At 38.7% G+C, this 26,821-nt stretch overlaps 2 protein-coding genes across 4 annotated transcripts in view; both read left to right on the forward strand.

Moving 5' to 3' along the window:
• The window catches only part of TTLL1 (tubulin tyrosine ligase like 1), a 59,579-nt gene that overhangs the window by 30,184 nt on the left and 2,574 nt on the right, over positions 1-26,821 (forward strand). Inside the window, exon 11 of one of the 3 annotated variants that reach the window (XM_032189597.1) lies at positions 26,221-26,279. The exons of 1 other annotated variant lie outside the window; for it this stretch is intronic. The gene's annotated coding sequence lies outside the window, so the exon portion shown is untranslated. Of the gene's footprint in view, positions 1-21,780; positions 21,816-26,220; positions 26,280-26,821 lie in introns of those variants that run through there. One more of the 3 variants, XM_032189587.1, reaches the window with a different exon arrangement.
• Positions 1-26,821, forward strand: part of PACSIN2 (protein kinase C and casein kinase substrate in neurons 2) — a 75,079-nt gene that overhangs the window by 6,482 nt on the left and 41,776 nt on the right. The gene's annotated exons all lie outside the window — the stretch shown is intronic.

Consider the following 26,821-nt stretch of genomic DNA (forward strand, 5'->3'; position numbering starts at 1 on the left):
TGATACTGCCTCATCTGCTTTCTTAGCTATTTTCAGCAGAGTGCTGTTCCACCTGATGGTTTTTTTTTTTTTTTGTTTGTTTTTTTTTTTTTTTTTTTGAGGCAAGTGCCCAGATTGGCTAGCACAGAACACCTTGCCAAGAAAGCAGAATGGGCAGGACACCTTGTTTTCCTTTGTTTAGTTGTGCTCTACACTGGGAAATGTGAAAGTTCGTTCAGCATATATCATGAGTCTTCTCAGTTCTTTGAGGTAGGACCAAATCTGTTATTCATGTTTCTGAACACATTTGGAGAAATTAAGGACAATCAATGTCCCTTAAATTTAAAGGACCTGTAAGTGGATCTTAAAATTGTTTTGAATTTGGCCAAGAAATCCTTTGGATAAAGTAGCTAAAGTAGTAAAGTAGTAAGCAGCTGCTTCAGCTTTGCTAGTGTTATAGCTGTATTGGAGAACAACACATGGATCTAGTCTGTACTGAATGACTGGAGTTTTAGCACTTCATTTAGATCAGGGTATCACATGACTCCTATGTGTCACGTGGGTATTGGGAGTAAAATCTGTGGTGTGCGGCTCTAATAGGTGTCAAGTCATTAGCAGTTCTGATGCATCTAATCCATGCAAAACAGTAGTAATTGATACATATAAATATTTAAAACAAACATACACTTTATTCTGGTTTTATTTCACAGTGCAAGGCAGCCTATTGCTTCTTTACTTTAGACTTTGATCAGCCTGATGAGATGTGAAGTAGAGAAAGTGAGACTAAAGATCCAGTTCAGTGGCTTTTTCTACCTTCCCCTGCAGAGAAAAAAAAAAATGGCAACTGGGAATCTTTGATACTTTTATCCTTTTCTGCCCTCCTCCAATTTCCTGCAAAAGAGCCTGAATAGGAAGAGGAAGTATCTTTGCTTCTACATGTTAGTAGGTATTATAGAAACACTTTCCTTTGTGTAAGCATGGACAAACTGTGCTTAATTTAGCATGTAATGTCTACTAATTGAACAGAATTCCTAGTTTTGTGGTAATTTTAACTGTTCTTACGCCATTTCCAAGATATCTTGGTTTGATGGCAAGGAAATATGGAAAGAGTGAAGCAGGTCTGATGCTCTTAAATACATCTAAAGGTATTTTCATTGTGCACATTTTGTGTTTCTTGCTTTTGCATTATTTATTTCCCACTTCTTACATATGGATAAATACTTTTTACTTTTTTTTTTTTTTAATTTATTAATGCTGTACTGGTATCTTATCCTTTAATATTAATCTCATTAAGTCTGAAGGGAATGATGTTACTAGTTCAGCTGTGAAGTTTATAAAATTATTAACTTTCAAGCATGTGTAAAGTATCTACTTTGGCTAGAATACTCAGTGGCATGCAATTTATTTGGTAGGAGAAATACCATGAAGAGCTGTTGTACAGATTAGCTCTATAAAGTTGAAAATCTTACAAACATGCTTCTCTAAACTGATTTGATTTTTTTTCTAGAAAATAATGGATCACATGGACATTTGAATCTTTATTATTGTGAACTGCTAGAGAACAAAGTTATGTAATACATTTTCAGAAAGACTTTTTGTAACAACTTTTTGAAGCACTGTTTATAATGCAGTATCAATTGGACTTCGGCAGTGTTTAGTCATTCAAATGGGGAGAAATAAGGAACACAAAACAGCTATTGCTAAATTGCTTTGTGGTGATGGCTCTCACAGGTTTGTGCATGTGCTTTGTTTATTTGAACTTTATTTTATTGATAGATGCAGCAGTTGATGTGGACTCCTGGCAGTCTATTTTGTGGGGAAAAAAAGTGAATGAGGCATTGATTACTTTTTTCAAATACAAGTAGCATTCAAGTCATTTCCATCACTTACCAATAGTGTAAAATTTCTGAACAGGGAACACTACCCCATACCCTTTGAGGATTAGCTGCTGCTTATCCTGTTCTTTCATTCATTAAATGAAAGAATGTGTGTCTATATTTATTTTAATTACAGTCCTCTAGGAATCCCTGCATTGTTCTTTATGCCTCGGGTCTGCTGTCCAGAATGAATTGAGTTTTAGCTATTTGCTTTAGTTATGCTGGCTCATGAGAATGTTTGGAATATGAAAAGTATACTATATTGCACCTAGGCATTTGCATCAGAGTCGGCATGCATGTTTAAACTGGGCTTACTGTGAAAAATCCAGATTTGGGTATAGTATTTGCTTTAGGAGGAAGGGATGAAAGTCATGTCTTTTGCAGTTTTCACCATCACTGAATTCCAAGTACTAAGCATCTTTATATAGCTCTGTATACTGAGAGATGCTGGAAATCTAAGTATGCAAGCTTAAAAAGACATTTTAAAGTCTTGTTTCCCAGATGGCCAACTTTCTAAAAGAATGATCAAATTAGATGAAAGATTGTGGTTTAGCCTTAGCTGGCAGCTCTGTCTGACAGCCTCTTGCTCACTCTTCCTGTGTGGGATGGGGGAGATAATTGGAGAGGTGAAAGTATGAGAACTCATGGGCTGAGATAGAGAGGCTCACTGGGTAAAGCAAAGCAAGGAATTCGGTTGCTGCTTCCTGCTGGCAGGCAGGAGTTCAGCCCCCTCCAGGAGAGCAGGGCTCAGCACGCAGAGCGGTTCCTGAGGAAGACAAGCCCCATCACCCCCAAATGTCCCCCCTTCTTTCTCCTTCTTTATACCAGTTTTATTGCTGAATGCAATGTCCCTCTGGCCAGTTGGGACACCTGTGCTGGCTGTGCCCCCTGCCAGCTCCTGGTGCACCCCCAGCCTCCCCACCGGCAGGGCAGCGCGAGGAGCTGAAAAGGCTTTGGCTCTGTATGAGCCCTGCTCTGCACCAGATGAAACGTCCCCCTGTTATCAGGACCGTTTTCATGACAGATCCAAAACACGGCATTATGTGAGCCTCTATGAACAAAATTGACTCTGCCCCTGCCAAGACAAAGATGAATATAAATAGTGATTTATATTCACTACTGAACTTTTTGTCTAGAGCTACCCTACTGAAGCTTAAATACTGAAGCAAGCAAAAACTTACCTACTTAAAAATTCACTTCACAACTGGTTATTGGAATTGTAATTTTGACTACAGTCTAAAAACCTGACTTAGAGTTACTGGTTATCTGTGTTAAGCTAAATGAATTCAGGTAATAACTTGCATCCAGATCCTGAAATTGAGTAATATCTTGCAATATTGTGTCACTGAAATAGCCTAATTAGAGGACTATAAAAATGATTTTAGAAGTCTTCAGAATTTGGATAAGCTTTCAATGCCCCTGTTTTATAGACCAAAGTGTTGGATTTGTACTTATCTGTCATTGGACTTCAGCTACATGAAAAACTTCTGGCTCAGAACCCCTTCTATAGTAGTGTATTCTGATTTCTTTGTATCAGGGATATCAGTATGAGTTGTTTTCCTTTCTATCTATCCTACTTGTGTTACTTAGTGCTAGCATCTATTTGCTTTTACCTTTCCCAGACACTAGAAAATGGACAGTGGTAGTGTATTTTGGTTCACATATGTCAGCTGGAACCAAGTGGAGTTACTTTTACTAGCTGAAGTTAGTGTTACTGTTTCGGTAATTTTGGTAGTATTTAGTCAAAGCTGCAACTTGGCAATAAATGCATTCAGACGGTTGTGCTTGTTGCACTATTTTTTTCAGATTGAGCAGACTGGCTTTAGAAACTTTTTTAAAAATGATGTGGAGATAGAGTTCATATATTTAAATATAATAATAAATAAAACCAAAGAAAACTTAGAAAAACTGTTAGGAAATCTTGGTATCAGATAGCACTACCTGTTGCAGTTTGAAGTGCACTAGTCTGTAATAGGCATTGTTATTCAGTGGCTTAGAAGAAAGAACTTGCTGCAGAAATTCAGAAGTCCTTTGGAAAAGTCTCTTTGCGTTTTTTTTCTTTGTATCTGTACTACTGGACTGTCAGAAGTCAACAATACTGGACTGTTGAATTAATGCTATTTCTCAATGGTGTCATTTTTAAATAACTGGCTACAGGAAGGAGTAAAATTCAATTTACTTTTGATTTTATTAGGAGCTTAAAGTCCTTTCCAAGAGCTTTGTGTCAAGTATTGTGGGTTCTTTTACAAAAAGTTCTCAAAACTGAACTCTGTGTGGATCCTCTATTCTAACCAAATGTCTAACCAAATTAGAGTTAGACTGGCTTGATGCCATTAGAATTCTTTAATTTGTGTAAAAATAAGAACAAACACAATTCTGGGAGGATAGTTGCCTTCCTTTGAAAGGAGCTTTAGGTGCTGGTGATAAAAATGCAGGACTAAAATATTCTGGTTTAGAGATTTTCTAGGACTGTAGTCAGGCATTATTTGCTGACTTTTTTTCATGTTCTTGTGATTTGTGTTATGAAGTAACGCTGCGCTTCCTATGCTTTCAGAGCAACTTCAATCATGTAATTGGGTAATTATTAAATAACTGTGTGAGAATAATGAGATAAAATGCAATTAGTGAGGAGGGGGGTAGGAAGAAGAACATACCTTGTGCCAATGGATGTTACAAAAAAGGATATTAATGTAATAAGAAATGGATGTTTATACCAGGATGTAACAGGCCCAGGACGAAGTTTCTTTTGTTGAGTGTTTATATGCCCAATGAGCTTTCTTTCAAGCTATTAGGTACATGTCTATTTGCAGTCTATGTATAATGGAAGACCTGTATCATTACATGAATCAGATACAGCTTTAATTTCTCTGTTGTACCAGAAAAATATTTTGTTATTGTGACGCTTTTCTTCAGGTGTTAGAATTCCTAGTTAACAAGTTAGGCAGTGGTTGTGGCTGCAAGATTCAACTGTGTAGTCTTCTTCTGTAGTGTAAGGGGAGGGGAGGGGGGGGGAAGAAAAATTGTGTGTGTGGAGGGTAAAAAAAGCAAACAAAATAGAACTAACTGGGAACAGCTTAACAGTTGTTAATCTCTTGAGTACTCTGTATAGCATGTTTTTTACTGATGATGATTTTTGTGTGTTAAAATTTCCATCTTTAAGCATAATCTGTTTTTTTTTCCTTTTTTGTTTGTCTTTGATGCATCAAATATACAGACATTTTGCTTCCGTGAAGTAGCCGTCGGTTTATCTTTCAGATATGGTAACTTATGCAAATTATTTTGGTATAACCTGAACTTCAAGTTAAACAAATCTATTAGTGTTGTTGGTTCTGCTGTGAGGACACTCACCTTGCTATAAAAGAAATGAAAGAAATGTTGTTACAGGAGTATGCTATGGACCCTTCAGATAGGGGTACCAGATGTTCATAAGACTTTGTTGCATTAAAAAAAAAAAAGACTCACAATTTCTTTCATTTTTTTTTAGTGTTCTTTTTTGAACAGTAAATACGTCTAAATGACGTCTTTGCATGTTCTGAAATAACTTTTAATAAATCACTATACATCCCCCAAGCTATATTAAATATTATATTTCTTTGTTGTTTTGAGACCTTAAGGTTTAGGAGCAAGGAGAGTTGATCACTCTTTAAAGCAGTAGTGGACTAAGGGCTAGCTCAATTGCGTGAAGGTTATTTGCGATGATGACTCTTCAGCAAATGTTACCAAGGTGATAACTGCATTTACTCTTAGTGGGTTAGAGCAACTTATGGCTTTCCCAAGAAAGCTTGCGAGGAATGAGTGAGAGTTACCATCTGTGCTGTTTATTTCCAGTGCTGACATTGAGCTTTGTGGTTCTAACTGGGCTTCCATCACTCAAAAACCTTCTGGATTTGATATGTCTGGGCAGATGATGGCTTGTCTCTGATGCGCAGTAGGAACCATAGTGAAGTACTAAGAACGCCTGCCCCTTCTCTAAAACCATTGTCTTTTGAAGTCATCAGAACTGACAAATGATGTGCAGAAATAAGGAATGAGTTTCCAGGCTATTTCTTAGATGCAAGGTTACTATATTTTAAACACTACTTATATTGGACAGTTGCATTAAGGCTCTAAGCCTTGAGAATCATAACTGGAAAATGCCAGTACGTAAATTTCACAATGTTTTTGACTGAAATGTTCATTTGACCCATGACATTGAAGAGTATCATTATAAAAATTATCACCATGGTATGTTACTCATTCATACTGTGTCATGTATCTTGCATATCAATTTTGATTACGTTCTTCACTGTTTTTATTTGTCAAAGCCTTTTCCTGCAATGTTTTAAATTGATATCAACTTTTTTTATTCTTCCTTCTACCATGTGGTAAAGACAGTTAAAGGTGGGGTATATTAGTAATCAACTAAGCACATGGTTTGGTTTTCTTCTTGAGGAATACTTGTTCAAATGGAAGTCTTAATTTCAGTGGTAACTTCAAGACACTTCTGCATAACTGAAGCTTTCAACTTGCAGCTGTTTCAGCTGCTGAACCATTGAGTCTTTTTTTTTGATTCTGCTCAAACTCTGAACTGACGATGCATGAGCAGATAAGACTCCGTAATTATAATCATATTTAGACAGGTGACTCATTTCAGTAACCATAAGCTATTCCAGAACATGGGCTGAGGTGTCCATCTGATGTGGGCCAGAGAGCCCCCACCTCTATAACGTGGCAAACAGCTCCCTGGGGTCACTGCCCCTGCCTCTCCACGGGACCGAGCAAGTTGCTGCTCCAGGGCAGTGCATTCAGGTTTTGAAAGACAAACGTGGTGCTTCACAGGGAGGTGTGGCATGTGAACTACTCAGATATTCCAACTGAACTCAAAAGCACAGGGTTGCTGTCTAGCCAGTGAAATCTTACATTGGAGGTGGGCCCTGGGAACACTTCTGTAAGATTACAGGGAATTCCCATGGTGTTAAACATAGCTTTAGGCTAATGGCATAAAGACTCCATAGTACTGAGGAGAATTATTTTCCATTCCTGGCTGTGTGTGTGTATAGACCATATGTACACATGGCTTATGTACAAGGTAAATTTTAAAAATCTCTTATGCATTTCCTTTTGAATGTGTACAAGTTTGATATTTTAATTCCAGAATAATTGTATTCTACGATACTAGCCTTCTCTGTCCTGATTAGTTCATGTTGCACTACATCATAGAAAAGTGTAATTCTCTCTTTGGTAGCAATTGTTTCTGTTTTTGAGAAATGTTGTAGAACTCTTAAAAATGCTGGTTAATTAGCAGCGTACATGAAGAATGAAGAAAGTTGTGTATCATATGCTTTTACTGATAATTTGCTACAAAACTTTGGATCCTGATCATATATATAGTTCATGTGTGTGTGAGAAACACTCCGTAGCCAATAACTTAGGCTCAGGCGAGGATCTCAGTGAAGTAGTAATTTATTCGCGATTGCAATGGCGGGTGCCCCACAAGCAGGAGAGAGCGCATCTACTAGTTCCAAAACACAGTTTATATACCTTTGATGGCAGGAACACTCCCCCTGTTTCCCCACTGAGTGGGTAATCCAGATTCACAATCTATCTGATGCTTCACAAACAATGCATGGCCTTCAGTTGCCGGCCTGTTAAATTTCAAATTTCTTTTGACATTTTTACTGCTTGAAGTGGTAGTGAAGATAAGTGAAGAGTTTCTTCACTTATCTGACTTGACTTGACACCATGATTTTCACCTAATTGTCCTAAGGAGTCTGATTGTCTGCATTTTACAAGGTCGCCTGCTAAACTTTCTTATCACTGTAAGCATATCTCAGTACCACATTCCCTCCTTCTAAACAATGTAACTCTGCAAAAACAACATTTCTATTCCCACAATTCCCCCCTTTTCTTTTTTTATAAACTGTTGATTTTTGCAAAAACTCTTTTTATTTTTATTTATTTATTTATTTTAAGTGTAATTTGGTAAATATCTTCCTCTTCTTCACTTTCTTTGCTCTCCATTCCTCTAATATCATTTTATCTGAGTAGGGTGGTGGATCTATGGTCATTTGTTTCAATAAAGTGGTTTCAATTAACCGCTGGACAAGTCCCCTTACACAGGGAATAACGCAACAGCCAATAGCTGTCAAAACTCCTGCTACTATAATCAAGGATGTAAATATGGGACATTACCATCCCTTTCCATTACCAACCAAGATTTCAACCATCCTGTGATGGAAGTGTCTGCTCCCGAATTTTCTGCTAATGTCATTGGCAAGGGTGGTAAGCCCTTGCAATGCCTCTTGTTACTGTGCCATCGGGCAGTATTGTTACGGATAAAAGTACAATGGTTGCCCAGCATCACGCATACACCACCCTTCTCCACAAGCATCATATCTAATGCTATCCTGTTTTCCCAAGCCATTTTGCTGATGGCATCTAGTTGTTCAGCGATTCCTCTCATTGCATCCTTGGTATAATTGATGAATCTCTGCTGATTATAATAGAAATAATTAATCCAATCCACATTTTTATTGATTGTTACCCACCAGAACAGTACCTCAAACCCTGCAGCAATTTAATTTCTGGCTTATATATTCATCCTGAACTCCTCTAGGTACCCCAACAGAATCTATGTATACTCTATCATCAATGATATTCCTAAGCCTCCTTTACTTTTTCTGGTATTTGTGATGTTTCTCTTCAAATGCCAGGGTGAAGGGTATAGCTGATTGAACAAGTGCACAAGTGCCTTCCCAATTAGATGGTAGGGTGGACGTAAGATCTTCCCTCCACTGTACCACCAGAGATCTGCCCTGGGGATCTCTATCTTGAACAGTTTCCATCAAGTCCTTTGGTAGCCCAATGGCAAATTCTCCAAGATGCCAGGTAGCACTCACACCCTGGCCGTGAGAGGCAAGCTGTATGGTTACCTATAGCTGTAGAGAATGCAGGGGGAACTGTGATATTGTTATCATGCAAGAAACAGCAAAGAGAGACTTACAGGCCTCATTTCCCAGGCAGTCTTTTCTTGGTACAATGCAATCATACATCGCATCCCTTGGGAGTCTTTGGTCCACCCCCATGGGAGGGCACTATCTGGGCAATCGGTCATCCCGAGGCACAAGCATAGCAGTAGCTTACGATTGAGACTCTGGATACAGTATATTTGACCCATTCTATCCAGGCATTCACGTCCCCATACCCTGTTTGAATCTCAAATGTTTGAACTGCCACATTTCAGAGGGCCTCCTGTTTAATCTCCTGTTTTCTCCTTGAGTTTCTCCCTTTCTCTGATGGCAATAGAGGATTGTTTCCATACAAGCTATTCTCAATCTGGCTGTTGTGTCTCTCCCAGTTATTTGTTCTTTCTGCTCAATGTCATTGGGCATTTAAATCTCCACAAGCTAACCCTCACAAGCATCAAACGTGACGGCTTGTGGTAACATAACCCTCTGTCACAGTCACCATATTTTGATTGGGGTATCCTGTTTTTGCTAGTTAGTCTGTCATGCCTTTTCCAGTTACCAATTGACCAAGCCTTCTCTGAGGCCTAGAATCACTAAAAACAAAATTAGTAATCGACTTTTTCCCTGTCATTATTTTTAAACCTTAGGTTTCCAAATATTATCGATACAAAAATAAGATGTACACTACTACTATAACAACCCCCCCCTTGGGCGGCACGCAGTTTCGCTATAGGTCCGTCCTTATCTCTCAATCACAAGTCACACTGCGTTAGTTACCTGTGAAATAAAAGGTTAAGTTTACAATTGCAAGCTCTTATCTCTGCTCAGAGTCCACTACGAGATTTTTTCTCTTCAATTTCAACTTCCAACAAGTCTTTTGTAGGAACAGCTTCCCGGTACTAGCGTCGACAGATGCCTTCACTCGAGTATAGTGATTCCAACCTTTTTCCGCAGTTCTTACGGCTGTTTCAGTGGTCAGTAATTGTCCTTCCCATTCAGGCCGGAGTTGACTCTTTCCAGGTCCGAATCAGGACCCAGTTTCCTGGATGATGGTGGTGAATGGGGAATTCCAAAGGTGGGGTTTGAGCCAACAACCCACAGGTCCTGAGAGATGACAAAGAAGAAGACAACCCCAGAATACAGTTCTTAAGGAAACTCTCTTATTTTGAATTGTGGTATCTCATCCCTTCTGCCCAGATAGGGCAATCTGAACAGCATCTCATATGGTGAAATTCCTATATCCTTTCTTGGTGCTGTTTAAACCTGTAGGAGTAAGCATTTTACCCAAGGAAGTTGGGTTTCTAACACTAGTTTTGCTTCTTTTGCTTCTTTAACGTCTGATTCATTCGCTCCACCTTCCCAGCAGAGGAGGGGTGCCAGGGGCTGTGAAAATCCCACTCAATCTCTAAGGCCTGCTTTAACTCTTGCAGTAAAGCTTACACCCATCCAGTTGCGTGGTCAATTAGGACAAACAAGTAACTCAGTAAAGTTTACCTGTATACTTTGGAAAGGTCAAAGCCCTGGCTCCCGTCCCCCTCTAGATGGGTTACAGAAGACCTTTTTATTTACCTTTTGACATATGGTACATCCTCTACATATGTGCTTCCCTAAAGTGTATATTCCTACACAGACATGCTTTCTTAGCACAATATCACACATTGCTTGCACCTCCCAATGACTCTTTTGATGTAAAACAGTTAATATTTGCCTCATTATCACTTTATTCAGCATTTCTCTCCCATCAGGGAGTATCCGTTTTCCTTCAGACTTCATGGCTCCTGATTCCTTAAAAAAAAATCATTGTTTTAAAACTTTTTAGTTCTTTCTTAATTTTCAACAATTCCCTGAATCCTCTCTGGATTTATTCTTCATTTTCCCTCAGACATTAGATGCCTTAAATACCTGACTTCTCTTTCTCCATATTGTAACTTTTTTTTTTTTTTTTTTTTTTTTAATACTCCCAAGCCCTGCTTTCCCAGAAAGTTGAATAGCTTGTTAGTAGCTTTCTTCACAACTCTTTTCTCCTGTCCTGACAATAGAAAACGATCCACATATTTGTTAACATTAATACCTCCTTGGGAGGTTGTAATTGCTCCAAAATCTTTTTTTTTTTTTTTTTTAGAACTTACCCAAATAGATAGGTGTCCCTGTAAACCCCTGAGGTAAAATTCTCCACCTATATTGTTGCTTCCGCCCCCATTTCAGGGTCTTTCCAGTCAGAGGTGAATATACATGTATGTTTGCTCTCAGGGCCAGAGAGCACTCCATTCATAACACTGTTATTCCAGTCTAACAATTTACTATTTGAATGCCCAATTTAATCATCAAATCCCTTCCCACCAAGTTAGTATCCACCTTGGATACATACAATAATTGCCCAGTGATCATTTTATCCCCTGGTCTCAGCTTAGTATTCCCCAAAAATGGCACTGTTATCCCAGTACCTTCTACCCCCATCACATTTAGGGTTTCATTAGTTAATTTAATCCCTGATACTTTACAGGTCAGTAATGACTTAACTGCCCCAGTGTATTAGGTTTGATGGCAGGGTTCGGGGGGGTGTGAGGGGTGTGGGGGTGGGAAACTGCAGTGGCAGCCCCCGTGAGAAAAACCCAGAAACCTCACCGTGGCAGATAAGGGACAATTTCATTTGGCCCCAAAGGGGCCCACTGCTGCCCAGAGCCAAGCCATGAGCAATACAGTCCGTGCCTCTGTGAGAGCACATCCACGAAAACAAACAAACAAAGAAACAAACAAAAACCTGCTGCTCAACAGCAGTTGGGAGAGCAAGAAACCTCCCCGCAGACACCAAAGTCAGTGCAGAAGGAGGGGGAGGAGGCGCTCCAGGCGCTGGAGCCGAAGCCCCCCTGCGGCCGCTGGAGAGGCCCCTGGTGGAGCGGGCTGTTCCCCCCTCCTGTCCCCCTCCCCGATGCTTGGGAAACTGACCAAACACCACAGCAAATATGCAAATATACCAAAACTTCTAGACTGTTACTTAGATAATGCCTACATCCTCTTTCCCTGCTCATTCAACTTCAAACAGCTCTGTTAAATACTACATGCCACACCTTTAACACCTTCAGCAACCCTTTTAACACTTCCTTTATCTTTCTCCAGCCCGTACTTTTCTAATACCAGCACCAAAGGCTCAGTCAGAGTCCAACTTAATTCCATACCTTTTCCCTCCAAGATACTGAAACAACATATCAATATAGCATATTTCATCCCATTTTCCTTCTTTCCTCCTTCTTCCGCTCCAGATATTCCTATTCGAAGTGGCCAGCCTGGCCACACTTAAAACATCTTATGAAAGCCTGTCCCTGCCAGGATTCGGGTCACAACACAGGCAGCCTTCTTTGCCTGCCATTCCTTCATCTCTCTTCCTCTCCTTTCCATCCTGGCCCTGACTCCCCCTGAAGATTTTCTTCATCTTTCTCCAACCCTCTGCCTCACTACCTGCTGCACTGTCAATACCATTAGTTTCGATCTCTTTTTTTTTTTTTTTCCTTCTTGTCTCCCCTCCAGACACACACCTCCAGGGCCTCCCACAGGAGGGTCCCCCAGTGACTGTTCACTACATTCCCCCACCTTCTGAAGCATTTTCTGCGTATTTTGCCAGGCTTTAATCACACAATGAACTTTCAAGAGCCCTTGGGATACTGGGTCATCAGGTCTCATCCCCAAGTACTTTCTCATTCTGACCCCAAGTCTCTCATATAATTTCTGTGTTGCACACTATTCCAGCCAGGATTGGCAAGTGGGTATTTCTGCCCTGCCGCTATTACCCCTGGTCCTGGAGGATGAACTCTTTCCCATTCTTGTATAGCAGCTCTCCTCCTGATCATTCCCATTTCTTTCCCTGTAAACAACATACTTATAGACATAATTCCCTCCCCCAAGAGTATAAATCAGGTCGTAGAAACTGGTCTAATTGTTCAACTAGGCTGTTGGGGTCCTCGAATAAAGACTTCCTCTCCTTCTTAAAAGTCCTAACCTCTCTGCTGGTAAGGAGGAGGGGGTAGTTCACCTAAGAGTATACACAGTTAGTGTTAGTACTGTTAGTATCAGGGAAGGCAAAATTCTCAATATATCTTCTACCTTGTTCTAATTCTTGCCAGAGCCTAGAGTATGATCCTTCTTTAGGGACAGTGTTAATTCCAGTCCCTGTCTCCCTTCCTGGAGTGACTGCTGCTGCCACCAGTTCAATATTAAGATTATAGGGAGCATAACTTGGCTCCTTCTCTAAAAAAAGGAATCTTATTGTTTACACATAAATTTAAAGCCTGAATTTTCATCAGACCCGTATTTTGGCCAAAATACTGCTGTTTCCTTAATTGGTTCTTTTGTCCAGACTGATACACAATATTTAACCTTTTTTTTTTTTTTTTAAATTATTTTTCTTTTACAATCCCTCTAATTTTGGGATTATGTTTCCAATTTCTTATCATTCTTCAGGAAGAACTATTAGTAGGCACTCCCCCAGGGATATCTCCCTGTCCCCTGGAACTCATATTTTCCCATTTTTCCTAACCCTCGCCAGTATGTGCTACAGAATTTTCCCTTCTGCAGTGTACCACACACCAACGTACTGAAAGATGGGGGTGTACCACCAAGCACTTCCCCGTGCCAGCATTACTGCACACCTGAGTTTACCAGATTCCCTGGTGTACTTCCAAGCACTTCCCCGTGCAAGGATTACCGTACACCAGATTCCCCTGGTGTAGTGCCGGCACTTCCCTGTGCAAGGGCTTACCATACAGCAGATCACCCGACCCCCAAGGCAATACTTAATATTTCTTACCTTGGTCTGTGCACAGAGTTACCGGATCGATTCTTAAAAACCCGGAGTGCCTACCTTCTTCCTTTCCCCACTACTTCACGGATCCTGCCTCTTTAACCAGTCGCGGGCCCTCTGTCAGCTTTCCGCAGAACCGCCACCGTTGATGCACAGGACCGCTGAAATCAGCGGGGCATGCCTTCCTGCTGCTGCGGCGGTGGGGCTCCCCAGTAGGTGACTGGATCCCGGACGAGCCCCCAAATTGTGAGAAACACTCCGTAGCCAATAACTTAGGCTCAGGCGAGGATCTCAGTGAAGTAGTAATTTATTCGCGATTGCAATGGCGGGTGCCCCACAAGCAGGAGAGAGCGCATCTACTAGTTCCAAAACACAGTTTATATACCTTTTGATGGCAGGACCCTCCCCTGTTTCCCCACTGAGTGGGTAATCCAGATTCACAATCTATCTGATGCTTCACAAACAATGCATGGCCTTCAGTTGCCGGCCTGTTAAATTTCAAATTTCTTTTGACATTTTTACTGCTTGAAGTGGTAATGTTTCTTCACTTATCTGACTTGACTTGACACCATGATTTTCACCTAATTGTCCTAAGGAGTCTGATTGTCTGCATTTTACAAGGTCGCCTGCTAAACTTTCTTATCACTGTAAGCATATTTCAGTACCACATTCCCTCCTTCTAAACAATGTAACTCTGCAAAAACAACATTTCTATTCCCACATGTGTATATATAAAGTAGCCTTATGTATTTGAATTTTCAACTCTTTTTTTTAGATATTAACATTGTGATAGCTCTATATTCAACTTTGCATTGTTTAAATTTCATCTTTCTGTCTTTCAGTTGTTAACAAGATGCAGGTTAAAGGCTGCTGTTTAAATGCTACATAGTGTTGGCACAGTCTTTTTAAATTAAAAAGCACAATGGTAATGGCAAGTGCGGGAATGGTAGTTAATGGGACCTCTTGTCCTAATTTCCTTAAACCTCATTCCAATTTGGATTGTGGGGTAGCTGGCTGACCTACTTGTACCTCAGTCAAGCATTACTTTAAAATGGCATAAAAAGCTTTCCTACCCCTGAAAAGGGGCAGAAGCATAGAAAAAACTAGCCTGAGATTAGTTGAGTAAATTGTGTGTTTGTGCACATTTTTGTGTTTGGAGGTTTTACATTTGAATGACTTGTGTGTTTGAGAGCTATTCAAGGACAGCTAAAGTGTATCCAGATCTCTGGAAATTGTAGGGCTGGCTGGCTCCTTTTTTCTAAACTCCTAATGAGATTAGTAAAATGGTTAGAACTGAAGAAAAACTTTCAGTTTCTTGTTTGCCTAACCTTGAGCTTATCTGCCTGTTTTAACGCGTCATGTTTTGTATGCTGAAAACTTCAGATTTTCAGTGGCATCAGTGTTAAAAATGGGTTTGTGTACTGTATGTGACAGAAACAAAACCAAAAAACTAGAAGCAAATTTAGTTATGTGTGTATTTATCTTGTCAAATTATGTGCACAAGGCTATAAAAAATGAAATCAGTGACCTTCAGAGTGATACTTCCAGGTAGCTTAGACCTATGGATTTAGTACATAGTAACACTTTAATGTTGCTTACATAAAGGAGCAAGTTTATATTATATTTATTTAAAAAAAAATCAAGGTGTTTGAGAGGGTTATTTAACTCTACTAGGTCAGCAATCCCATGTTGTGTGGATTATTGAGTTGGGTAAAGGTCTCCTGTCCTTGTTGCAGTAATTACCTTTTGAGGATCAGAAAATTAAATTGCCTAGGAACATGGGAGTCCTGGCTAAAGTTTACCTCAGATTCACTGAGCCGAAAATCTGGTTAAACAGATTCAGTGTTTCTCTTTTCAGTGGCCGTGTTAATGAAACTAAGTAGCAAGCAACCTTCTTTTCCACCTTAATACAAACAAACAGGTAAATGACCCTGGCTGTTCTTTAGAAGCCAGAATCAGTTTGCTTTAAAATCGGAATTAATCTTATTTAATATGAAATATGAAACACAGTCACATGTTCACTTGTACTGTTACAGTAAATGATTGACTCTGAAATACATGAACAGTTTTTTTGTTGTTCTTGAAGGAATAAGTAGTTATTTAATTTCCTGGAAAGAAGGATAGTCAGAGCTGTCTATGCCTGTGCTTGTTTTATTTCTACCACTTATGAACTGCATTCCGCAGAGGTCTTGTAATTCTGTTCCAGTTCCAGAAATGATATGACACTGGCAATGTGATATATAAAGTTTCTGACAGGGATCACAGCTGAGAATGTTGCTTTCAGGTTGTAGGGCTATCTTCATTAGAAGTTCTTACATTGCTAGAATAGTTACATTGCTACTTAACTAGCCTTGAGCATATCTTGAGAATTGAGGAGTGTCATATGGTAATTTGTCCTGCCTTTTGTCTGCAGCCATTATCCTCTCAGGGCTATAGCCCTGAGAGGATAATGGCTGCAGAAACATTGCTAATAATTGAAGCTACTATTTAGAGCTGTTTTACAGCTCTGAACTAAGTCAGCAGTTATGGGGATGGTTATTTTATTTCTGCGTTAGTAGAAAGGGTCCTAAGGTACAGTTCTGTACCTTTTTTTCAAGGAACCACCATGAGCTATACTAGCAAAAGATTACTGGTGTTATAGGATATTTCTATCACTGTACATGTGTTAAGTAGCTGTCCTAATAATCTGTTTTGTCTAAGAGAGAGTAATAATCCCAAAAGGCCACAAAGAGTTTTGTGTGGACATGTGATGCCTCTACAGCGTTTTAAGTTAAGTATGAGTGCATTCATATCTCAGAAACTGAGATATTTGACTAGGTTTTGGAGTCTTTTCTCCTCTTCCATCTTCAGCAATGTCCTTCTGAGATCTGCTTTCTCTATTACTTTTTCCATGGCAAAAAAAACATTGCTTTTTGTTTTCCAGTTGTCTTCATTTTACTTGATTTATTTACATCTCAAAAAAAAAAAAAAAAAAAAAAGACAGCAGAGTTAACTACTTGAAGAGTGCACATGTTCATCTAGGTCCATCAGTGCAACTAGCTTCCCCTGCCCCGATCAGTCTTACTAGGTTCTGCCAAGCACAGTAAGGTCTCTGTAAGACTAACAGAAGGTACAGTATGCTGACACGTTGTTAATACACTTATTTACAGTTTCTGTTTTCTTGTCATTGGAAAGGCACATCTGTTAGTCTTAGGGCTGAATTTGGTTCAAATGAGGTCTCTGAGTTAGTTTTCTCTTGATGTAAAGAATAGTAGCTGCTTTACTTAACATAACCTTCAGATTCAGGAAGAGTAGCATGTTTGACCTTAATCCTAGGATTTAGACCTGCCTTTATTTAATATGTGTCAGTATTTCATTAATTACTATTACAGTCCCATATTTCTGGAGATGGAAAAATACAGCTTTTGACTATGGAACACAGAAACAACAGAGTTGCTTCCTAAGCAACGCATCTGAAAAATATGCCTACATGTTTCACTGATATATTTAAAAACTGTTTTTCACTTAATGCAGTTGTATGATTAAAAATACCTTCCTTTAATATGGCCTACTAGTGGTCTATTTTGGAGATTATAGGAAAGATGAATATTTATCTTCACTGCAGTACATAAACATCGGAAACGTGTGAGTGAAAACCCTGCATTGGTTTGAGTGCTGCAGTGTGAAAAAAATGACCTTAGCGACAAGGTTTTCAGCAGCCAGCAGGAAATGATGAAATGTGCTGTGAGAGAATTGCTTGTGGAAGTGGAGGTCAGGCAAAGCTGTGCAGGTACTGCAGCTCCCTGTGCAGTTGTGCTGCTGAGCTCCATATTTGGAAAAATGCAAGTGAGTTAAGACACGGCTTTTAAGGTAAGTATTTTGCTTGCTAATTTAACAGTTGCTTTTTTTCCTGCCAAATATTTCCTGTGCTGCTCAATAGAAGAAATGAAAGTATTTTTGGCCAAATGAATGTGATCTTTTGGTAAAGATTGTAACATTTGTCAAATATGAGAGGGTTTGTTTGGTCATGGCTGAAACGATGGTTCTTAGTGTCTGAAACACAAATATCCTTCTAGTAGCCATTATTGTATTACTTCTATATACTTCTGTGAGATTTTCTATTTAAGTACAGCAGTGTACATGTTTTGTGGTACTTGTGTGGTCAGATAAGCAGCATGGCACCTTTTTATCTTTAGATCAAAGATCTGAAGCTTTGATATCTGAGGCAGCGCTTCCTAATATTCTGTTTTGCTTCTTAATTGTATGCCATTTTAGAATGGTTGTATATATGTCACTTTCCTCTGCAGCTACTTTGTCAGTACAGCTGTGAATGCTGTTTCACATTTTCTCTATTGGAAAATGAATCACTGCAAGCCTCTTTCTCAGTTTCTCTGCACTATCCTTTTTGCACTACTGTCAAATTCTTGTTTTTTGTGTGGTAGAATGAACTAAGTATTAAATATGTGGGTTGTAAATACTTCCACTTTGTTGAAATCAGTTTTCATTATGAAGAATGTACTAGCCATCTAGTTCCACTAGCTAAAGGGTTAAATAATTTAAGTGTCTGGCAACTTTTAAGATTTCTTGCAAACTACCAGTGTTTTCCAAGTGTAATTTGCAAGGTGAAGGCATGTGGTCTTCTGCCCCCTTCTTGCTTCTTGGAAACATACCTAAAGGCATATTTGTCTCATTTTCAGTTAGACGAACAGGGTGTCAGATATTAAGGTTTATTTCATTTTTGGAGACCTTGGGAGGGCATGTTAGTTAGTGGGTAATGTCACAGAAACTGCAAAAGTGAACATTAGAAAAAGGTGCAGACTTCTATTCAAACAGTTTTTTTTCTGCAGTTTAATGTCTTAATCGCTCAGGTTAAATAATAATAACTTCTGATTTAAAGTTTACAATAGATACAGTATTTAATCTTTCAAATTATTTAAAATGTTATACTGTTATGAGTTCCTCAGGTGGTTTCCTGCAAAATATACTGAAAGCCAATTTTATTGTGCTTTTTTTTCTGTTGTTAAGAAAGCATTAATATATCTATTTAGAATGGGATTTTTTTCTATCACAAGTCAGTGTTGCAGGGTTTAAAACCTAAAAATGCAAGTGCTTTGTGACCAAAAAATCAGCTGTTAAATTGCTCTCTTATGTTGCTTCTCTTCTGTGCATCTCAACAGAAATAGGAGCATGATTATTTTTAATGTGTTATGGTTAGTTTCTGTATTTAAGGTCTGTGAAGGATACTATTCAAGGATGCTTTTTACTGTTTTTTTGTGTTTTTTTTTTTTGTTACTTTCCCTCACTAGCTAAAGAATCTGCAGGTAGTATTCAGTACACATCGGAGTAGCACACCTCTAAAGTCTTTTTGAAAATTAAATACTGATTAGAGCCAGGATTAGTCAGTTTGTGTGAAAAACAGTGTAACAAAGTGTTCATCTCAGTCATTTTGGAACAATCACCTGAGATGCTCTTTTAAAAACATTTAGCTCAATTACAATACTTGTATTCAAAAATCTGTTATTTAACAGTACTTCCTTTTCTGTTTTTAAGAACAGTCAGTATAGAAAATAGTCAGTCTGAAAACCTGGGGAGAAATTTTGAGGAATGGTTGTCTCCCTTCAACAGTTACTGATTAATATACAATGACTATAGTAAGATGATGCGTTTTCATCCTCCAGTGGGATTAAATGAAATAGCTGAAAAAAATACTTTTAAAAATAGTACCTATATCCTCTGTGAACTTCAGGGTATGTTTTCTAAAAGGTATACTTCAAAGGCTTTTTAGCAGGCATGCTTCTGAGTTCTTAACAGTGGTAATGATGCTCTTAGTGTTTTTTTCCCCTCGGTATAAATATTGACACTAATTAAATAAACACTAGAAACTGGAGTTGCTTTGCTTCAATGTTATAGTTCAAAAATCCAGATATTAGGCAAGTTAAACTTTGACTAATTTGCTTTTGACTTTATCTTAGATGAATATCTGAAGTTTTTGAAAGCACTGGGAACAATGCATTTCATATAACCTTCATTTTGTGTTACTCGTTTGTATGCTGTTGACAGGATCTGTGGCAACTGCATTTACACACTTGTCATAATTTTGTTGTATATGTAATTTTCTAACACTGTATTGCAGTTCATACAGTAACATTTAAGCCTGTAAAAAGTCAAATGTTCTTCAACAGTTCTTGTTTTAAAGGATGTCTGAATATGTAAGAGGGATTTAGATTTTGCAGTACATCCTAAAGGACAGGAAATATTTTTGGAAAGACTTCAGATCTTTTAGGCAGTCTTTTTTCTTTTTTAATTATGTTTCTTGTTTTAGGAGATCCTGAGATTTCTTTATTAAGACGAATATTTGAGGAGATTAGAATACAGTACTCGTGTTATCATGCTCATTTCTCTTCATGATGTAGTAGGGATTAGGATTTGTTTACGTTTCTTTTCTTAATATTATTTGAACTTAATGTTGTTAGGTTCAAAAATGCTAGTTTCCATTTCTGAAGACTATAAAATAGCATGTATGATCCTTGGTATATTTATCCTTTCCATCATTTAAAATTTTTAACTAAATTTAACAATGCTCCTGCATTAGAGAACTGCTTAATCCACCTCTTTCAGACTTAATGTTTTGTAGTAGCGTACATTTAAAAAAAAAAAAAAAAAGCAAATTTTCTTTATCAAATACAATGGCAGTGTATTATACAAATCTTTCATCAGCCTTGGGTATTTTAACACTAAAACTTAGGGATGGATTCTGTGCAACTTGCTGCTTAGGTTTCAAAGCAAAAACTTTTAGTATTGGCATGCAGTAGGTCCTAATGGTTGGCATACTGGAGGAGCATTTTAACAGCAGTATCCAGCTTTGACCAGAGCATTGTAAATGCAGGTGCAGTTTGTCTCTGCAGAACTGGAGATTTATTTTTTTTCCTAGCATGGTTTATTCTGGTTACTTCACCATCTGTTACATTTACAGCTAAGCAAAAAAGTATGATAGAAATACGTTAAGTTTTTAAGTAAATCCAAATCTTCTAGAAATCCCTGCACAGCTGTTTATCAACTTTGTCCTTGGCCAGTATAGCTGTGCCAGTTAAAGCTTGGAGTTTTGTGGTGTTAATGACTTCCTGCACTCATAGTCTGTTTCAATTAAAATTGGTAACCTCTGTGTAATCTCTGAAGGTGGTTTATAGCCTTATCAGTTGAAAGAAAAAATGCACAATAAAAATAATCCCTCGGGTTGAGAGGGAAAAAAATACATTTTTTCCTGGTCCCTTATTTTGCTGTGTAAGTCATCCTGGCTAGTTGTAAAAATGCAGAGGGAGGATATGCTGGCAGCATGTAGGAGTTAGTAATGACGAATAGGTGTTGATTATGAAAACAAACAAAACTGACATGTCCAATAGCAAATTAAGGGGATGATTGCTAGTTCTCAGACAACTGCATCGCTATGCCATTGCTCATGTCTGCAGTAAAGGCATGTGATTACAAGAGAGTATTCCCAGAGGGGCTTGAAGGGTTCAATTTTATTGTCTTTGAACAGAAAAACAGACAAACAGTGGCTCATAACTTGGGTCTATCTTCTCAAGAGTTCTTGAGTGAGATAATACTTATTATACATGTATGAAACCTCCTGGTGTGGCTGAAGATGTGTGGCTGTTGTCTCGCACTTCAGAGACACGCTTCTGCACTCTGTGTATTACTCAAAGGATGATCACACTTAAACAGTAAGTCTAAGTTTCATTTATTTAAGGGAATATTCAAGCAAGGAAATATGGAAATAAGGAAATATTCAAACTTAATAAAATATAATGATCAAAATAGCTGTTCTTCTTCCTTAAATTATACATTGTAAAATGTATACATCATAAAATATTAGTCACACAGGGTTGGATGTGCCTGGAGAGTCTAAGTTGACATAGTCCTATGAGCATAGCTGGATTTTGTTTCAAGATGTGTTAAGTATCAAGGCAATTCTGACTGCTTTAGTGATCTTTTGATGTGTGCTAGAAATGAACCAAATATTTGTTCATTGCTTGACTATTAAGGCAGTGAGCTAATGCTATTTTCAGTTGTTTTTTGTTGCATGTTAAAAATGTAACATTTAATGAATGTGGATAGTGGTGAATATATACAGCAGTGAGGAAGTTGTCTTGAAGCAAGTTCTTGACTCCTTGCGGTTTGTTTCTTTTTTTTTTTTTTCTTTCAGTTTTATTTCTTACTTAATTAGCATTTAACAGCAGCATCTGATCCTTGGCTGGGGCCAGGGCAGTGGGGGACCCAGCAGTAACCATGTACCTGCTGAAACGCCTTTCCTCTGCCACCCTCTGCTTTGGCTGCAGGTGGGTGCCTCTCCTCCTCCTCCTCCTTTTTCTGTCTCTTTCCTTCACAGTTCTTCTGTGGTATCAGGGGATGGCTGGCCATGGTTTTTGGACTGCCTGCGGCTGCTCAAGAGGTGCCTGTCTTTCTCCTGCATGGGGTCACGCAAGCAGTCCCCACTTGGGTCCCACCTCTTAGGTGCAATGCAGACATGTAAGGAATCCCTTGTTACTCAAAGTTGTGAATGACTACCGCAAGCTAGCAGCTTCTGTACTGGTTAATCTTTCTTGATAACTGGAGAATAAATGTCTAGGTGGCAAAATACTTGGTTATTCAAACTGGAAATGAAAAGAATAAATACTGCTCAGAGTTGCAGGGGAGTGTGTGCAGTACTGATCATACTGGTGGGCGTTTCTTAGATTCCTTGCCTCAGTGCTCAGGATATGGGATTCACCAAACAGGTTGCTGTCATCTTTCAAAAACTCATTTAATGTCTGGCTCTGCTGACTTACGTACATACAATCTGAATTCCACTGGAAGTAGTGATTCAATTGCCTTTTACAGACTCTTTTCTGGTATTTGTGCTGTAGTTGCTTTTTGGAGGAAACAAAGGAATTTTCTTAAAAATGAAATAGGGTGCTATTCTTCTGCTTTATAGATTGGAGAATAAGAATTAACCCAAAGTTGTTGACTTGAGACTCTAGCTTCAAAGTCTGAGGCCTAACTTCTATTAATAATGTGCACTTGCATCTACTGATTGCAGTTAGAAGAGTTCAGAGCACTGAGTAGTAGTGAACAACCTTGGTTTGATGCATTCAGGTGTTAAAACTCCTTCATGTCACTTAAATGCATAAACCAACCCCACCCCCTCCATAGTTAACTTGTCTTATTCATTTATGGACTTCTCAATGTTGGTAGCTGTGTTTCTAACAGGTTTTGTTATATAAGTTTATAGTTTTTCTATTTTTCTGTCCATGTAAACCATCCACAAATTGCAACCCCGAAGAAATCAGGAGCTCTCATAGAACAAATTGGTTGGACAAAATAAAATAGGAAGGAATGTATAAATTGTTTTATTTAACCATGAAATACAAGGTAGAGTTTTTGTAAAGCATATCTGTGGTAGCTACACGTAGTAGAAAAGCATGATGGTTTAGCACTTCAATCACGGGACGTTTGTTTCTGTACAATGAAGTTCTGTTTTCTTGCTATTCTGTATGGAACAACCCTCAGATTTCAATGAGTAATAAGGAAAAATACCATAGCTGAAAGTTCTTATGAGCAGCTAATCCAAGTTGAGTTGTGTCCTTATTTGTGTTTCACTTGCTAGTCATCACACTTGGAATGCTGCTGAGTCAGATCTAGAGTGACAAGCCACCCTATACATCCAAAAAGAAGTTTAAAGAGGAATGTGAACAGGTGCATTTCCCTTCTAGAGACTGGTCTTTGAGCTTGCTTCTAAAGAGTCCTTAAAGAAAACACAAGGACAACATAAGTAGTTGGTTTCCTATTATTTTTTTCTTCCATCTCACCAAGACAGTTAAATACCAAGATAAAGTGGGCGGAGTGCTCATGCAGTCTCTGTCCTCCCCAGTTTTCAAGACTGTATAAAGCTCTGAGCAATCTGGTCTAATCTCATAGCTGACCCTTCTGAATGATCCTGTCATCCTCTTACTCTGAAACTTTCTTGGTTGTGGACTAATTTGTCACCTGGACTATTCGCCTATTGCCTTACTTTAAAGCAGCCTATCACAAGTGAAACAATAACTGGAGGGAGAATCATTGCTGTGTGGGCACTGAAAACTTGTGATAGTTCTTTCCATTCTGGAAACGGTTAAGCTCTTGAAATGAGGCATGAAAAGTGTTGTCTCCAGTCTGTTATCTGGATTGTGCATTTTGGGAAGTGTTGATCAGGTTTGCAGGACAAGGCTGGGGTGTTGCCTTCAGGTTTCAAGTACCTGAAATACTGTTTTATCTGCAGACATCCTTCATGTTAGAATATCGGACTCAAAATCTAGTATGTCTTTCTGTAGGTTTCAGGTAAGCAGCACCAAGACCTTATTTTTTTTAAATCCTTTTCAATTGCAGTGAGGTTTCTAATCAAAATAGACATCTTCTGAGGGGTTCTGAACATTAAAATCTTACCTTTCAACAAACAGTCCTACGTGACTGACAGTAAGAGATCATGAAAAATTCATCTGTTTTGGGGGTCTCAGAGATAAACTGAAGAATGCCTTTATGCATTTTTTCCATCTTTCTGTTGGAAAACACCTTAAGAGAGGCTTTGGAATCGACTGGATTATTGTAACATCTTAAGTCTGCGTTTGTTGCATGGGTTTTTGCAAGTTGTGTGATGTGTTAATCTCTACCACCTGACACCTTGAAGAAAAGGAGTAAAAACAAGTATTTTTAATGCGAGTGAAGGAACCATTTTTGAGTTTTGTAAATTGTTTTCAAGGTAACAACATCACAGCCAACATCTTGAGCGCAGAAGCAGCATATTCAGATGATGTGTGCAGTTTCCGAAGGTCTGCTTGCCCACCATTAATATTTTCTAAAATTCTCATGAGTCTTATCCTTCAGGATATTTATAGCAAATCTTTTCACATTGGAGGGCACTAGCAGTAGAGAAGAAATTCAAGAACTTTAGCGTGTAGTTCTGCTAGAATGTTCCCTAAAGAGGAGGCTCATTTGTTTATTGGTGTGTTTCCTTGTGTTGTGTAAGATTAATGTGTCCTAATTTTAAAAATATTGCTCAAAAATCACTAAGTTGAGAAATACAAGCCTTGCTTGTCTGTACCATTTCTGTAGTTACTGTAGTGTTTACTACTTATTATCCAGTTACTCTATTCCATTGCAATTCTTGGTTTATTTTTAGCCTATATAAATTCTCTTACCCAATGTGTTCTGGGCCTGTTTATGACAAAAGACAGCAAGGGCTATGAGCTGGTAAGGCCTTTTCCATGCTGCTTCATGTTTGGTTGTTTGTGTCTGTGGTGACGCAGGTAAAAGCTTGCTTAAGATCTTTGGACCTCATGATTAGTAATGTATTAAGAATTTGTTTATTAATGGAAATTCGTAAATTCTTTGGCACGAGGAAAGAAAATATCCTGACAAGTATGAAAGTTAAAAGATTTGTGTTGGCCAAAAGTATGTTAAGGAGCAGGCGCAGAGCACGGTTGGGAGCTTATTTCTGTTCAGTGAAGGCCTTTAATATGCTTTTGAGGAAAGTGAGACTTGGCACCTTTGCCTTCTCTAACTGGCAGCCATCTTCCCATGCTACTCCTTCCATCATTTTTAAATCAATTTATCATTTCAGGCACACATTAAAGAAGAGCAGAGATGAAGATGCACATTTCTTACCTGCCTCAGGACAGCAGGGAGCTGGGTGGGTGTGACACAAACTGATATACCTGCTCAAGAAAATGTTATTTTTGGGCTCTGTAATGGCCCCTTTCATTCGCTGAGCTGGCTGGCCAGTCGGTGTGGAGGTTGGCAGAACCATCAGAGCACTGGGCTACCATTTGTGCAGGGAGTAGTTGAGGGACAAGAAAAAGTCAGCCTAGGTACTCCCAAAGAGGGCCTGGAGCCATGGAGGAAGATAAAGGTTGGAGTGCTTAAAGCAGAATGGTTGTGGGATATACGGGAACTGGGTGTGTGCACCCTGCTATCTTAGGGATTTACCAGCTCTGCTGCTTACAGCCTTGCTGACCAAAGAACCCCCAACTTCATGTAAGCTGTGTGTGGAGGATCTGTGCAGAAGCAATCTCTTTGATCTTACTGATCTGAATTGCCTGGATTTTATGCTGTCAGCCTTAGTTGTTCCAAGGCTTACACCTTGATTTCCAGAGTCTTCCATTTAACTATAAAAAGTAACTGCCTTTAATTGTGAAACCCCTGCAAATATGTTTGAAGGATGGGAGAACCAAACCCTAACAAAAAATGTGCTTAAGAACTGGCTGCCATAATAATTCTATTGCATGAGAGTAGCATGACTCATAGAGCTTGATGTTATATCTCAGTATTCAGTTTATTTTTAAGTAGTGCTGTATAAATAGTGTTTTTCTGTCCCAGTTGTTGCTATGACTTCATAATATTTCCCTAAATGCGCTTGCTCATACTTTCTCACAGCCTAGTATTTGGCATATGAAAACCGTAAATATATCAGAATTTCCTGAGTACTGATTATTTCCATGCTTCTTTGGAAAAATGATAGCTTGTGTGGAGGAATAAAATTGTGTGATAGCTTGTGGTGGAGGAATAAAAATTTCTAAAAATAAAAAATCCCACAACCTGTTCCTTCATTTAAGAAAATGTTCCTCTGTTTCAGGTTTTTCCAATTTTTCTGTGTAGCTTTCCAGATTAAACTTCCCAGTGCCAGTACAGCCTAGGCTGTTTTATTAAAGGTAAGCTGACACTGTATTGTTACTTCAGGATATTTTCACTTTGTCTTTTTCTGTAGCTGGAGGGGGAAATATTAATTATAAATATATATATATATATATTATTTTTTTGGGGGGGTGGTGGTGATGTGTCTTTATTCCGTGAAACTTGTCTTTGTGTTATACTCTGGCATGAAGTTTTCTTTTTCTGAGACATTGAACTCTACAACTGTCTGCCTGATCTCTCTCAAATGATAGCAAACACTTTGGTTTAAAGATCTTCTTATGACAGCTGTAGAAAAACAGCCATAACCTGCCTGAGAACCTTTGGAACCTTGTTTCCTTGCATTCTGCATAGCATTCCTGGGACACTGCTTCATTCACTGAGGCTTTCAGAGTAATGTGAGTGTTTCTGCTGCCTTAATGGGAAGATAGCAAGAGGAGACAAATGGCTGCGAAAATAGCTAGCAATGATTATTGATCTAGCAAGTTGTCTTTAAATTCTGTCTCCCTTTGATCAGATAAAAAAAAATAAAAAAAAAAAATCAG

Source organism: Aythya fuligula, chromosome 1 (genome assembly GCF_009819795.1).
Source record: "Aythya fuligula isolate bAytFul2 chromosome 1, bAytFul2.pri, whole genome shotgun sequence".
NCBI lineage: Eukaryota > Metazoa > Chordata > Aves > Anseriformes > Anatidae > Aythya > Aythya fuligula.